General features: G+C 39.2%; 1 pseudogene; it reads left to right on the forward strand.

The window, feature by feature from the left end:
• LOC117084971 overlaps positions 1-13,691 on the forward strand; it is a 28,975-nt pseudogene extending 15,284 nt beyond the window's left edge.
• Positions 13,692-15,302: the final 1,611 nt, after the last annotated feature.

The following is a 15,302-nucleotide window of genomic DNA, read 5'->3' on the forward strand; positions in this document are numbered from 1 at the left end:
TTTAAAAGATAGCTCTATTTCACATTTGTCTCTACAATCTTATCAAGGGAAACTGGGTTTTTATTCAAAGATGTGAAATAGTTCTTACATGCTTTGAAAGATTTGAACAGACCAAGTTCTGATTTCCTATATTAGTACGTTCATGATAAGGAAATTTGTGATTAACTATTGGCAGCACAGAGACTAGACACGCCCTTCTTTACCTTGGGTTGACATTATGTTTTGATACATTTTTAACAGCTTGAATTCCTTATTTTTGGAAAGGTTAGAAGCAAAAGACTAGAAAAATATTATTAATGACAGGCCTTTGTCCTCCCTCAGAAGATTTGTCTCTTTCCATTCAAATAAAGTAAAGAAGATTCTGGTTTCCCTCACCAGCATCCTTGTAGGGGCCTGAAGCAGGGCATACCCAAGGTGGGAGAGAGACTGTAATTTCTAGGAATTTCTTCACATTAAAAAAAAAAAAAAGGCATCAGGATTTAAATACTCCTTCCTCAACAAACACAGGTATCCAAGTGCTATGGTTTAATATATCTCCCAAAATTCACATGTTGGAAATTTGATCCCCAACACAGCAATGTTTGGGGTGGGACTTTTAAGAGATGATTAGGTTATGAGGGTTCTGCCCTCATGAATGGATTAGGGCTGTTATGGAGGGAGTGGGTTTGTTATAAAAGGGTGAGTTCAACCTCCTCCTCTGCTCGCTCTCTCTCCTTCCATCTTCCCCAGTCCCACGTTATGCCTCCCACTACGTTATTAAGCAGCAGGAAGGCCCTCGCAAGATGCTGACCCTGTAATTTTGGACTTCTTAGCCTCCAGAAATTGTGAGGAAATAAATTTATCTTCTTTATAAGTTTCCTAGTCTCAGGTATTCTGTTATAGCAGCACAAAACAAAGACACCAAACACAATTTAGCTTACAAAAATTTTGCACTCAAATTGATGCCCTAGGGAAAAATCAGTCAAACTAACAGATGCTCAGTCATTTTAGAGATCTTTTAGAATATTGGAATTTAACAGCAGTTTATTATCATCACCAATAACAACCAAAATGATGAGATTCAAGGTCTGGTCTTTAAGACAAAATTATTCCTACTACGTTATCCATAATATGACAATTGCAAAAAATAAATTATCAAGACTAAGTAAGAAATGTTTTCTAATAAAGGTGGCTATTGTGTTAAATGAGATTAATAGGGGCTTTGAATTTTAGAAACATTGAATTAAACATCAGGTGATGAAAAATAATTATCCCAATTAAGCAGAAAAAAAATAAAATGAAAGCACACACAATGGTCTTCTTCTTTACTCCTGAAATGCCCTGATGTATAGCACTAAAATCCTCATGTGATTTCTATACTACCTTCTGAAAAAGCAAGAACTCTGCTTAATTCTCTATATAACATCAAATAATAGTTTCTCCCTGATTAGTCTCTTCAATTTTGCAACCGAAGAAAGATATAAGTGAAGATAAAATTCCCTAATGATAAGAAGTGGACATTTAAGAAGAAAGATTGTATAAAGGCACATCAATTTTAGAGAAATCAAATATGTGGGCCTGGGAATGGATCTCTAACTCATAAAGTCTCCTCAAAAACACACATTGGGTCACAGATTGACGGATGGCTCTGGCAGTTTTTGAGCCAGAGATTCAAGACTGTGGTGAGAGCTGGATGGCATACTTGTATTCTAGATGGCCTAGAGTGGGGTCCATAAAGGATCATGTAGATGAGCTTTGCCCTACCTCTTATTTCATTCCCATCTGTGAAATAACTGAAACCCCTTCTGAGGACCTCGACAGAATCGGGATGTTAGACAAAGTGCTTCTGGGTAGATTTCCAAGGTAAATAAAGATGTGTGACCATTCACTAGACATGCTATATATTTTATTCTGATATCTAACCTTTTATTGTGATTAATACATGTTAAATAGCCTTAGAAACATTTTTTTCTGAGAAGATAACTAAAATTTTCTAGGTCTTGTGCATCCCAGGTACTCTGTTAAGTGCCTTCACATTTGACGTGTTATCCAGTTTCGTCTTTGTAACCCTGTAGGGCGGGTGTTTCACTCTGATTTTACAGGTGGAAAACCCAAGCCTCAGAGAAGGGCAAAAAATAGAAGATTGACAATAATTTCTTAAGATAGACTATGAATAAAGCATGAGCAGATTATCACCAACATCTATAAAGGCAGTCATTTCAAACATAACTAAAATAAAGATTTTTCATTTTTCACAAGATCATGACTAATAGAAAGTATCCTTTCTAAGCAGCCGGCTGTTCAGTTCAGAGCAAAGACTGTCACAGCTTTCAGCATCTACTGACGACAGTTCCCATGGTTCACTTTCTTAGATCTCTCTATACTTCTTAGAGGGTAGAAGCTCCATGCCTGGGCTAGACTGTCTGGATTTGAATCCTATCTGTACACTGGGGGTAAATCCTAGTGAAAGAATTACTGACTTGATTACCTAAGGAAAATTACTCAACATTGGAGTTTGTAGTAGGCCATTAAAAGGGGAACACGATGGTATCCATGTTGGTAAATTTAACTACAGCCTGACATCATTCCACAAAATGACAAGTGAGCCAAGTGCATACAGCTGCTCATAAAAGGACTCTTGGGGACAAGATAGAACATTGTCACAGTTTCTTCACCCAGGCAGCATACAGTACTCTCTCAGTGGCAGTCAGAGCTCTTCAGAACATTGGCTGGATTTCGAGTATTGGCCAACCCTTTATATGTGAAGTCTTGTGAAACTGACCTTGTGCATTCTTCTGTCTCTCAGCCAGGGGTCAGGGTAGAAGCAACACTGGTCTAGCATAAGTTTGCCTAGTCTCCTTCAGCTACTTCTATGGTGTAAATTTTGTTTGCTTCCTACATTTTTCAATCCTTCTCTTTTCAATCTCAAAACTCTGCTTTGGAAATCAAGAAAATGAAACACAGACTCTTTCTTCTTTTAGTTATTTTTTTTTAAGAGACAGAGTCTCACTCTGTTGCCCAGGCTGCAGTGCAGTGGCATGTTCATAGCTCACTGTAGCCTCAACCTCCTGTGCTCCAGCAATCCTCCCACCTCAGCCCCCTAAGTACCTGGGACTATAGGCACACACCACCACGCCTGGCTTTTTTTTTTTTTTTTTTTTTTTTTTAACTTTTTGTAGGAACAAGGTCTCTCTATGCTGCCCAAACTGGGTCTCCAACTCCTGGCTTCAGGCAATCCTCCTATCTCAGCCTCCCAAAGTGCTAGGATTACAGGCACAAGCTACTGTGTCCATCCTTTTCTTTTAGTTCCCTTTATGACATTCCCACTTCTTTTTGGAGTAGTAGGGATGCGTCTGATAGCCTGGGGGAAAATAAATTGGAAAAAAGAAGGGCTCAACAAATAGTGTCTCAAGATATTATCTCAGTTCGTAACTATATAAAATAAGCTGAAATGTAAGTTTCTGAAGCTAAAGTTACTTCTAATCTTATTTATATGGGCAAGAAAAACAAAAGTGCCAGATTCACTCAATTATATATATTTTGCTTGTAGCTGCTCCCTTGCAGTTCCCTTTTTAAAAAATCTCTCCCATCATTTGCATACTCATGTACTCCAAAAGTGCTCTGAAATGAAGGTTTTGGAATTTGTTCTGTGGTAGTAGAAACTCTAGCAATTGATAAACAGTATCACATCCTTGCTTCCACTCTGATTACAACACACACCACCACTGCCCAAAGTTTCTTCCGTCTCCCACATCTGTATCAAATAATAATAGAAAAATCTGCTTTATAAACCAAACACAAGCAAGTTCTAAATTCCAATAGACGAAATGTTCTCAAATAATTAAATTCACATTATACATGTGAAGAGCGTTCGCATATATAATGGAGTGTTGGAAGTATGTCATAATGCATAAAATATTATTCACTGCTGTTGGGAATTACTCTCCTGCTTACAAGCCATCTTCCTATGCAATATTTGGTTAAACACAAGAGCTCAATATCTCATTCAAAAGAAGTATTCCAATGGAAAAAAAAAATGTCGGTGGCTTGCCCTTGTTAAGGAAAGCTGAACTTCTCTCTTATATTGAACACGCACAAGAGCAAATACACCTGGCGTTTCACCTAGTAAATAAGCCACAAGCCCAGCTTGGGAAAGTTGGCTGTGGGAAGTTTGCAGAACAATGTAGCCAGTCCTTTACATGCAATCATGTCTCTAGGCACCCCTTTTTTCTAGCCCAACTGTTCCCATTATTTCTGTGATGTCATTCAGCCAACTGGACACCTTAGTTTTTTCCAACAGTTTTTCCTATTGAAGTTTCATCAGTGGAGCTGCCCCTATGAGTGACATAGCATGTGGCACACTGAACACCAAGACCTACCCTTCCCATCGCCAGCAATGGCAGGAATGTCCATCGTACCTGCAAAAGTCAAGTAATCGACAAGTAATGCGGAAGGGCCAGCAGTCATTTAGGCAGCGCCCGCTTTCATAGACTTCCATAAAACAAGACTTGTGAAAACTTTGCTGGAGTCTTAAAAACCTAAATGATTTAAGCAAATAATACTAAAGTAGAAAAAAAAAAAAAAGCCGGTAAATCTTTTTGTCAGAATATGGTGTCAACATGGAATTAAGCTTCAGGTCAAGCTAATGATTCTTGCTGAACAATCATGATTGTTCAATAATGATTGTTCAACAATCATGATTGAACTGTTGTTCAGCCTAATGATTGCTGAACAATAGTTTACAGCACAACTATGTGGCTGATGTGCTAAGACTTACTAGAATATAAAAACACCTCCATTATTTTCCCTGTGTTATTTTACCATCTCCAGGATTGACGAAGAAAATCACAGCAAGTAAGAAATGCTGGATTACTGTATTTCTACAGACATCATCTTACTGAACCCTGGAAGTCCCAATAACATGAGGTAGATGAGTAAAGTTTAACATATATCACAGTTCATGTACAGCTCTTGGATGGTGATAGGAATGGTAACTGAGGATGAAAAAGATGACGAGGATATAAAGCAAAATGATAGCAAAGGAAAACACAGCATTTCTGTTCCTCTTTACTAAACCAGGCTCTCTACTTCCTTTAAATCTCACTTTGGCTGGGCGCGGTGGCTCAAGCCTGTAATCCCAGCACTTTGGGAGGCCGAGACGGGCGGATCACGAGGTCAGGAGATCGAGACCATCCTGGCTAACACGGTGAAACCCCGTCTCTACTAAAAAAAAAAAAAGTACAAAAAACTAGCTGGGCGAGCTGGCGGGCGCCTGTAGTCCCAGCTACTCGGGAGGCTGAGGCAGGAGAATGGCATAAACCCGGGAGGCGGAGCTTGCAGTGAGCTGAGATCCGGCCACTGCACTCCAGCTTGGGCGACAGAGCGAGACTCCGTCTCAAAAAAAAAAAAAAAAAACTCACTTCAAGGACGGGCGCAGTGGCTCATGCCTGTAATCCCAGCACTTTGGGAGGCCAAGGCAAGTGGATCACCTGAGGTCAGGAGTTGGAGACCAGCCTGGCCAACGTGGTGAAACCCCGTCTCTACTAAAAATGCAAAACTTAGCCCAGCATGGTGGCGGGTGCCTGTAATCTCAGCTACTCCAGGGGCTGAGGCAGGAGAATTGCTGGAACCTGGGAGGCAGAGGTTGCAATAAGCCGAGATCACACCATTGCACTCCAGCACTCCAGCCCAGTCTGACAACAGCAAGACTCCATCAAAAAATAAACAAAAACCAAACCAAAACAAAACAAAAAAACTCACCTAGAACAATATCCCTAAACCTAACCAACTTAGATTATTCTTTAATTGTTCATTGCCTCAGTATTCATGTATTCTATTTTTATTCCACCATTTGTACCAGCTATTTTACTTTATAATTTTTCGAAAATTACTTCAGATCTGCATATGTTGGTTTTCTGTCTCTTAGAACGGAAGCTGTGACTAATATTTTTAATGCAATCAATGAAACCTGGCTCAGCGCTCTGTACATCTTGGGTGCTGCTTAGTTATTAAATTCAACTTTATAAATACATGCACATGAGCACCTATTTAATGTGAATGATATCAGGCTGAAAAATGCAAAGATAAATAAGACATAATGCCTTACCTCACATTCCTGAAACTTAATATTTAGTAGGTAAGAGAGACTTGTGAATAGTTAACAAGAATAGATGGTAGGATGCCATCATTGCTCATGTAATTAGCTAATCTATGCATTAATGTTAAAAACAACAACAACAGGCCGGGCGCGGTGGCTCAAGCCTGTAATCCCAGCACTTTGGGAGGCCGAGACGGGCGGATCACGAGGTCAGGAGATCGAGACCATCCTGGCTAACACGGTGAAACCCCGTCTCTACTAAAAATGCAAAACTTAGCCCAGCATGGTGGCGGGTGCCTGTAATCTCAGCTACTCCAGGGGCTGAGGCAGGAGAATTGCTGGAACCTGGGAGGCAGAGGTTGCAATAAGCCGAGATCACACCATTGCACTCCAGCACTCCAGCCCAGTCTGACAACAGCAAGACTCCATCAAAAAATAAACAAAAACCAAACCAAAACAAAACAAAAAAACTCACCTAGAACAATATCCCTAAACCTAACCAACTTAGATTATTCTTTAATTGTTCATTGCCTCAGTATTCATGTATTCTATTTTTATTCCACCATTTGTACCAGCTATTTTACTTTATAATTTTTCGAAAATTACTTCAGATCTGCATATGTTGGTTTTCTGTCTCTTAGAACGGAAGCTGTGACTAATATTTTTAATGCAATCAATGAAACCTGGCTCAGCGCTCTGTACATCTTGGGTGCTGCTTAGTTATTAAATTCAACTTTATAAATACATGCACATGAGCACCTATTTAATGTGAATGATATCAGGCTGAAAAATGCAAAGATAAATAAGACATAATGCCTTACCTCACATTCCTGAAACTTAATATTTAGTAGGTAAGAGAGACTTGTGAATAGTTAACAAGAATAGATGGTAGGATGCCATCATTGCTCATGTAATTAGCTAATCTATGCATTAATGTTAAAAACAACAACAACAGGCCGGGCGCGGTGGCTCAAGCCTGTAATCCCAGCACTTTGGGAGGCCGAGACGGGCGGATCACGAGGTCAGGAGATCGAGACCATCCTGGCTAACACGGTGAAACCCCGTCTCTACTAAAAATACAAAAAAAACTAGCCGGGCGAGGTGGCGGGCGCCTGTAGTCCCAGCTACTCGGGAGGCTGAGGTAGGAGAATGGCGTAAACCCGGGAGGCGAGCTTGCAGTGAGCTGAGATCCGGCCACTGCACTCCAGTCCGGGCGACAGAGCAAGACTCCGCCTCAAAAAAAAAAAAAAAAAAAAACAACAACAACAAAAAAAGATGTTTGCTATGGTGATCACAAAAGAAGAGTAATTCGTTTACACTTAAAAGAACAGGTAAAACTTTGAAGTGAACAAGGTGAAGCGTTTCAGGAGGACAAAATGAAGGGAGAGCACATCAGACCAAGCCTAAACAAACACATGAAATGCCAAGAGTGCAAATTTCCCTCAGGAAATATCAAGAAGTATGACTGTATACTATTCAAGTGCAGGAAAATGTAATACATGGCTGAAGGTTTAATTGGAGTCATCATAAGAGATGTTGGGAGTCATACTGAATAGTGGACGTTATTCTGTTGGCCGCTATTCCCTAAACTATTTTCCAACAAATTCTAGTTTCAAGATATTATTTGTTATTTAACAGTCGTGTGGTGAGAAATTTTGGGGAAATGGGCATACTTACTATGCTCCCTTCTTGAGAATGTTTTATGCACTCTGAGTCCTGCAATTATTTTCTCCTTCTTTGATGACATCTTTAATGCCTTGTAGATTTGGTCTTTAGGAGAATATTGAGAAAGGTGATATGAAGAAACCAGTCAGAAAGGCAGTTGCGGGGGGTCTTCGGTTGAATTTTTTCAAACAAAAGAACAGCCTGAAAAATCAAGCTTTATGCACAGATAAGGGAACTTTCATAGGTGGGCTTGCCTAACACATGCCCACAGCTGCACAGATAAGAAAGTCTACATGGGTAACTTGCTCAGACATGTCCACAATGGAAAATTCCATCCCTTAACACATGCGCAGTAAGGAGAACAAGGGAATAATGGAGCAACTCAAGCTATGGGTCTGCATGTGCACTAGGAGGACAGAGTAGAGCTACACAGTTTGTACCTTATGCAAATGAGATGCCCAACCCTCATTGGTTTTTTATAAAAGCCTTGCATTCAACTGTGAAAATAGCAATGACAACCCTCTTCCAGGTCCCCTCTCCACAGTAGAGAGCTTTCTTCTTTCACTTATTAAACTTTCGCTCCAACCTCACCCTTTGTGTACAAGCTCCTTAATTCTCTTGGTCATAAGACAAAGAATTCTGGGTGAAATTCACCTTACAATGAGGGACTGCTACATTGTGGTGCACTGGCAAGACTGCAACAATATGGCTTGTAAAATGCTGCTCTGGGCAAAGAAGATCAATAATTTACCTGGATGGGAGTGATAGGGTCTGGCTCATGTTTAATAAATGTTTGTAGCTTGCCCACTGAAAAAAACATAAAAGGAATTTTAAGCAATGTAGAATCATTAATGTGAGAGCCCTGAAACTAAGCCACCAACAAATCACCCCTGCAAGAGGAAAGTAGGATAAGTTAGGACCACTCAATTTTTTATTGTGATAAAATATACATAAGATAAAATGTGTCACTTTAACCATTTTTAAGAGTACAGTTTGGTAGCATTAAATAGATTCACTTGTGCAACTATCGCAAGAATCCATCTCCAGAATTCTTTCATTATTCCAATCTGAAACTCTGTACCCATTAAACACTAACTCTCCTTTCCTCTCTCCCCCCAGGAGCTGGCAGCCATCGTTCTGCTTTCTGTTTCTGTGAATTTGACAGAATTCAGAATTCTAGGTACTTCATATAAGTGGATTTATACAATGTTTGCACTTCTGTTTCTGGCTTATTTCACTTACCATAACACTTGCAGGACAAGTCATTTTTAAAAGAGGTGGCCTAAGGTCCATGAAAGAAAATAAACAGTCACATATTATAACAGGCCCTAGTTAGAATTACTAGCAAAATGCCAAACAATACAAATGTAAAGCACTAAATGTAAAGCACTGAGGGATATAAAAGCATTAAGGCTTTCCTCAAGAAGGACATACTCTCAAATAAAGGGCAGAAATGGAAAGAGCTGAAAATACATCTTCCCCTGGTATTTAATTCCTTGGGAGCTGGTGTCACAGAGACTAATCAGCATCACGCAAGGCCTTCAAAAGGCTTTGCTTATGTTAAAGCATCTAGAACATATCAGACCTCACCAAAGCCATTGAAACTGCTGCAGAAGGTCCACTCTAAACAAGAACATAAACTGCTTTCATTTGTTCCAAATGGCTACTTTTCAAATCACAAACAGCAGAATGTATCCTGATTAGCATTCAAATATCAAAGGCAAAAACGTGACTGTTTGTTGCGTTGCAAAACTCTCACAGGGAAAGGAACCAGAAAAAAGTAAGTGTGCTTGTTGTAAAGAAGGAAAGCTGAGAAAAGAGGAAGCTATTAAGATATGTCTTTTTAGGTCTTCTCCATGTTTCCCAAAATCATATCAAACGCAAATCACTTCCCACCTAGGCCAATTGCAAGACTGCTCCTAGCTGGCCTCCTACCCTGATCCTAAGACCCTAATTCTCATGACTTTATTCTCCTGCACCAAACCATTCTCCACAGGAGTTGCCAAATGAGCTTCCCATCTAAAGCATCACCATGGTAATTGTGCTTCTCCAAAATCTCTGATTCTCTAATGGGTCCCCGTTGTCTAACAGTTAAGTTCAACATTCACAGTCCTCCATCATTGAACCTTTTTTGAGAGACAGATCAAACAGCTGGGAATCAGTCACACCTTCTCTGCTTCTGGAAAACTCCTCTCTGTGTACATCATAAGTTGCGTTTGTCGTTGACACTTTTATGTGTAGCCTTTTGAGAAGATAGCTGAGTTAAGGGAAAAGCTGGGGAGTCTGCATGCTGAGATCATATTCTACTTCCTCCCTGTGTGACCCAGGGCTAGTTGTTTAATTCTCTGTGCCTCAGTTTCCTTGCCAGAAAAATAAGAAAATAATAGGGTCTGTATCACTGGAGGCACATATGGATGTGTGAGTTAATATGGATGAAATGCTTAGAGAACAGTGTGGACTCTGAGCAGCGCCTAACCTTGTGCTCTCTAGCACACAGTATCATATAATACAATATGTACTGCTCAACAATGTCTCTGGATGAAAGAATCCATTGAAATTAAAAAATAATGTGGCCAAATAGAAAGGTTCTTGTGTTGAACACAGGAAATTCTTTTAAAGTTGAAAATTTCCAAACTATTTAGGGTTATCATTATTAATGATAAATTGTAGAAATAAAATTCTGTCATTTTCTCACTTCTAATAATAAAATTCAGTCAAACAAAGGAAAAAAGAAAGAGATTGATGGGAAAGAAAGTTCAGTCATCAATAGATGTCTCTTTTGTTCATTCACCTTCTTATGCAAACACTACCCTGCTTCCTTGCTAATCCTTCCATTACAGAATTGTGAACAACAGTCCTCCAAAGATCAATCATTCTTCTTCCTTACCATAAAGTCTTATTATTTCATGAAGACACAATGTCCCTCTCAAACTTTTCCAGCAAGAGTGGACACACCCCAATGCATTAAGCAATAAAAATAAAATAGATTCTTATGCATGTTGGTGCTGAAATATAGCCAAGCCATCACCTTCCTTTAGTCATTCCTGGCTTTTGTAATTGTTGCTGTTTACTTTTAGGTTTCCATTATGAATTTACATCAACCTCTTCCATCATGGTTTCTCTGTCCTGAAACCTCCCTTACCTTTTTGGATTTTATACAGACTTTCTCCAACCCATTCCTTGCATTTTATTCTTAGGCCTTCATTAATACGTTCAAAACTACCATTTGAACTGGGAAATACAGAAAAGTGATCTGCAGCAAGAAAAGAAGAGTCAAACAGATTCACTGAGGGGAGTTCCTGCATCTCCGCAGCACTCTAGTTCCTGATTGCCCTCTGCAGACTATGAAGAGCCCCTGCTCTTAGAGTCCCAGGAGATCCTAGTGTCCTTCCTTTCTAATTCAAGTTGGTTCTAATTAAGTTTCTATTATAACAGAACAAGTCTTTTTAGGTGTTTTTTTTTTAAAACATTTGTCTAAAGTCAGAAAAAGTCATAGGGCTCAGGTTAATGTGGCCTTCATGTACGGCATGAAGTAAGTCTCTTACTGTCTCTGTCTCTTTTTTTACTTTAGCAAAATGAGAGACTGCATTTAATTTCTTCCCAGAGCTATGGGGAGAACAACTAATCAATCAGTGTGCAGGGTCCTGAAGAAGTGTAGTGAGCATCCCCAACATGCTGTGGCACAGTATTCTCCTATGCACACTAATGAGTACTGTAACTAGAATGCATCTCAGTAGCTCTTTAACCTAGGGGGACAACTCCCACTAGTACTGGATTCCAATTGGACTCTGTCTCCTCTAACTCTATGGAGAGTATCCTAGGGGGGTCATGGATTATCTGAGCAACTCAAGCTAAAGACTTGGGTGATTGAACCTAGATTTGGATGTTGAGTATTAGAGACCCAAGTAATTACATATCCACAGGCTCAACTAACTTGGCAATCATGGTGCCAGCTAGAGTAAAGAGCCTGTTTTAAGTTCTTTCGCCAATCACTTTCTTCTCTCTTTATGTTGTTGATGTATCTATTTTCTAATTTTGAACCATAAAGGCTTAATTCTTAATAAATGTGTATTTATTTAGAAACATTTTACAGATGGCCTAATTCTTAAGTCCCTTCAGTTTCTCTTAAAGAGTAAACTTTTGTAATGTTTCCATCTTGACCGTCTGAAAATAAAACTGGGGTACATCACAACTAATGCACCTTGCATGGTGTCTCTCCAAATTTGATTCAATGATAATCCAACCCCTTATAAAAAGCCAAAGAATCACACACACAAAAATGTGTGATTTATCTTTCATTTGTTTATCTTTCAAGGAGGATTTAGCAATCTTGGTATCTTTGTATCTATTTAGCAATCTTGGTATCTTTCAAGGAGGATTTAGCAATCTTGGTAAAAGAGCCACAAACTTAGATTGCAACTGATTTAAGAGTCTCCATGTAGCTCCCAAGTAACAAAAATGTATGATCTTTGGATATTCATTCTAAAAGGAAAAAATACAATGTAAAAGAATTGGGAGCCATCTCCAGAAGTCGGCAGTAGCCTCAGCCCTCAGACTTGTGCTTGCTACAGCGAGTGGTAAACACAGTGTCTTGTGGTTCCTGGTGTTTGAACCTTGTCTGTAATGGTGGGAAAAGAAAATGTCATTGCCTAGCAATAACCGGGCTGCAGTCAGTGCTTCAATCTAGGGGCCAATTCCAATGACGCTTGTTCATCCCACCCAGGTGTTCCAGTCTTTGCGATGCATTAGAGGGTTGGTCTCACTGTAAGAGAAGCACAACTGATTTTTCTGATTCCTTATGCATTGCAGGCTGTACTACAGGTAAACGGAATAGTGAGAAGTCACCTGAGCCAGTCAAACCTGAAGTCAAGACTACAGAGAAGAAAGAACTATTTGAATCAAAACCCAAATTTCAGGAGCTCATCATTTGAGCCTCTAACCCAGCAGAATCAAAGAAAAGGCCAAGTCCAGATAAACCAGTGACAAACTTGAAACTAAAAAGCATCTGCCCGCCTAAAGCACTTGATAAACTGTCGTAAGGGAATGAATAAGATAAGAAAGAAGACAGTGAAGAAATCAAGATTGGGACCTCATGTGAAAATGGAGGTTGTTCAAAGATACCTCACGGTCCACAAAATCTAGAGAAAGCCTGTGTCTATCATTCTGGAGCACCTATTTTCCACGAGGAGATGAAACTCTGAAACTATTGAAGAAAATGAAAGAAACTTCTGATTTTAATATGTTCTTAGCCCAAGAGGGCTGTGTAACAAGGAAACACATGTAGACCAAAGAAAAAAATGCCGGGAACAATTCCATGTAGACAAGCCTGGCATCAAGCAGGAGGTCACAATTTCCATAGATGTTAAAAATTCCCTTCTAGAACTTAGTTGAGTAGAAGCAAATAGTACATTATTAAATGTGTACATTGCATTTGAATGTGGCTCTTTGCATGGTGGCTCATGCCTATAAGCCCAGCACTTTGGGAGGCCAACGCTGGTGGATCACTTGAGCCTAGGAGTTCAAGTCCAGCCTGGCCAACATGACAAAACCTGTGTCTACCAAAATACAAAAGTTAGCCAGGTGTAGTGGTGAATGCCTGTAATCCCAGCTATTTGGGAGTCTGAGGCATGAGAATCACTTGAACCTGGGAAGCAGAGGTCGCAATGACCAGAGGTTGCACCACTGTACTCCAGCCTGGGCAACAGAGCAAGACTCTGTCTCAACAATAACAACAACATCAACAACAACAAAACAATGCATTGTATTTGAAGGAGAGAAGAAGTTTCATCAAAATGCAAAATTATGGATTGTTGTAAAGTGAAGTTGTGTAGCTATGACTGCAACGCAGATGGAGAGCGCAGTAAGAATAGCTGGTCCTATGCAATAGGCACGCCTTGAATGGCCTGCAGCCAAAAAGCAAGAAAAACAAATAGAAGATACAACAGATTGAGTGATTGAGCTATTGCCTATTTCAGAATTCTTAATAATGTGTGGCAAAGTGGTATCTTGCTGCTATAATCTTTCGTTTTCTTGTTGTGCTATTGAATCTGGCATTTCAGGGTCAACATCAGGTTCCTAAAAGCCAAAGTCAGTTCATCTTTTTGTGCCTCCCATCATTCTTTTGAGTTACGTAAGATTGATTATTCATTTCTCCTCACTGATAGAACCACAGTTGTGTCCTATACTTGGAGAAGCTGGAAAATAGCTCACCAACATAATTGCAGTATTTCTTAGTGTAATACTATGTTAGGCAGAAAAACATTAAAGAACATCTGTTTTTGTCACATCTCTATTATCTCATAATTAGTAAGGCAAGATGAAATGTCAAATTGTAATCCTTTTTTTATGGATTTGTGTTCCTATAATATATGAAAATCTTTGAGGAAGAGATGAAGCTCTGCATTATTTTTTCCATGTGGGAGGGTTCTTTTTCATAGGAGGATTAATTCTGAGATAGTATAGTAGGTGGTTAAAGGGAAATATATACACTTATTAACAAATCAGAATTTGTTTACAACTAATTGAATTTAAAAATTATGTCAATACTTATATTGCTTGCCAAGTAGTATTATTTAAGAGTATGGGAAACAAATAAGAGTACAAAGGTATTAATTTGGTTAAAATTTACCATTTTATAAGACTAAGCAATAATGTAGAAAAAAAAAACTCTTTCCTAATTAAGTGTCTTTGGGTGGTGTTATGGCAAAATTGTAACTGTTTACAGCCTAACCTCTTTTAAAGCCTTTAATTAGTTACATATAAAAAAAATTATCTACATCTGGCTTCTTGGATGGAAAACTATATCTATAAAATTTTAGACTTAAAGATTCATGGAAATACATTAGGGTATCAAAAAGCAAAATGTATGAACTTTATGACAACTATGATGTATTAAATAAAATAGCTTAATTTTTTTTTAGAAAAAGGATCTTAATAGGGTTTGAGGTAAAACTCATGCTACTGCTAACTGATGAAGGTCGTATTCCATAAAAATCCTCCTCCATCCCTTTTCTTATTGATGGATGGCTCCAAAAAATTTGCTCCCTCCAATTTCACTCATGTATTGTGTCCTCTGTGAGCAGCCATATTTGTTAAAGCTGAAATGTCATGATGATGGATCACAGCCAGGCACTGTATTCAGGGTTAGATACCTGAGCCGATCTGTCATTATGTGCAAATTATCTTCTTGTTGGATCTGGGAGAGATAACTAAGGAAGATGAAATTGCACATGGTTTTATAACCTGTTTTAACTAAACGAAGGTATGGCCCTATAAGAATGGGGGTAGGACATCGTGGGACTCCATGGAACCTGTGATTCTGGAAGTGAGCCAGCTAAGGCCCCTCTGAGCCTGCTCCTGCTTTCCTCTGGATTTTTGGATGCACCATGATACCTAAAAAACACTGAACACCATCTGACTTAAATTCTATTTCATATTTGTTCACTTCATGCTTGAACCCTTAGCCTGGTCCTCATCTCTTCAAATTCACCCGCATCTAACTCCAAAGATGATTCCCTGACTTCATTTCAGACAATGCCATTTTAGTCTCCAGCAGGAGCCC

The sequence above is a fragment of the Trachypithecus francoisi genome, unplaced genomic scaffold (assembly GCF_009764315.1).
Source record: "Trachypithecus francoisi isolate TF-2019V2 unplaced genomic scaffold, Tfra_2.0 Lachesis_group1, whole genome shotgun sequence".
NCBI classification, from domain to species: Eukaryota; Metazoa; Chordata; class Mammalia; order Primates; family Cercopithecidae; genus Trachypithecus; species Trachypithecus francoisi.